Source organism: Sinocyclocheilus rhinocerous, unplaced genomic scaffold (genome assembly GCF_001515625.1).
Source record: "Sinocyclocheilus rhinocerous isolate Xijiao unplaced genomic scaffold, SAMN03320098_v1.1 scaffold6628, whole genome shotgun sequence".
Lineage (NCBI taxonomy): Eukaryota > Metazoa > Chordata > Actinopteri > Cypriniformes > Cyprinidae > Sinocyclocheilus > Sinocyclocheilus rhinocerous.
The window spans coordinates 33291-33996 of record NW_015658011.1 but is presented as its reverse complement, the minus strand read 5'-3'; positions in this window follow the sequence as shown (position 1 = coordinate 33996).

Here is a 706-nt window from a genome sequence, read left to right as displayed (position 1 = left end):
GGGTTCTTCCGTCGGCCTTGCACTCTCACCCCGCACTTTCACGAGGTGTGTGGATGCTGCTCTGGCTCCTCTCTGACTCCAGGGCATCCACATACTCAACCACATCGATGATTGGTTGATATTAGCTCAATCTGAGCAGATGTCGGTTCGGCATCAAGATGTCGTTCACGCTTACTTGTAAGAGCTGGGGTTTAGACTTAACGCCAAGAAAAGTATGCATTCTCCAGTACAGAGAACCGCTTATCTGGTTGTAGTGTGGGATTCGACCACGGTGCAGGCACGTCTGTCTCCTGCTCGGTTTGAGTCGATCCTCACTGCAGTTGCGAGAGTGAGAGAAGGCCGGTCACTCACTGTCAGCAGTTCCAGAAACTGCTGGGTCTGATAGCAGCTGCGTCCAACGTGATACCTTTTGGCCTGCTGTACATGAGACCCCTACAGTGGTGGCTCAAGACCAAGGGGTTCTCCCTGAGGGGAAACCCGCTCCGCATGCTCAAGGTCACGCGGCGAAGCCTACGTGCCTTAGACATGTGAAGTAAGCTTGGTTCTTGTCTCAGGGACCAGTGCTGGGAGCTCCTTGTCGCCGCATAATGCTAGCGACGGAAGCGTCCCTCACCGGTTGAGGAGCGGTCATGAGTGGCCGCTGAGCCCGCGGTCTGTGGAGCAGCCGCCATCTCACGTGGCACTTCAACTGCCTGGAGATGCTGGC